Genomic DNA, 331 nt, shown 5'->3' on the forward strand with positions numbered 1-331 from the left:
CGGAATCTTCTAAACAACAGTTGCCAGATATGCTTTTCCGCCTTTCTGCCTTTACTCTTAATACGATATTTGTATAAATTAATCTGCAGACAACATGCCAGTACCGAGGAAAAGCCAGCAAAACCACCGTTTGCATGAAACCGGAAATAGACTGACTTAAAGAACAGGAAACCCCGTGGTGATAGGAGGACGTGGGGGGGGAGGAGGGGGGACTACCTTCCTCATCCTTTTTGTCTATATTTTTCCAAATATTATCTTCCCTCCTGATTCCTAACATGGAAAATATATACTCATATACAATTATCGTTTTCGTTGGTGTTTATACTTCCAT

The 331-nt window shown here is 40.8% G+C and overlaps 1 protein-coding gene across 1 annotated transcript in view; it reads left to right on the top strand.

Annotated features, from left to right (window-relative positions):
• LOC119588003 overlaps positions 1-331 on the top strand; it is a 16798-nt gene that overhangs the window by 10662 nt on the left and 5805 nt on the right. The window lies entirely within an intron of this gene.

This window comes from Penaeus monodon, chromosome 23 (assembly GCF_015228065.2).
Source record: "Penaeus monodon isolate SGIC_2016 chromosome 23, NSTDA_Pmon_1, whole genome shotgun sequence".
Lineage (NCBI taxonomy): Eukaryota > Metazoa > Arthropoda > Malacostraca > Decapoda > Penaeidae > Penaeus > Penaeus monodon.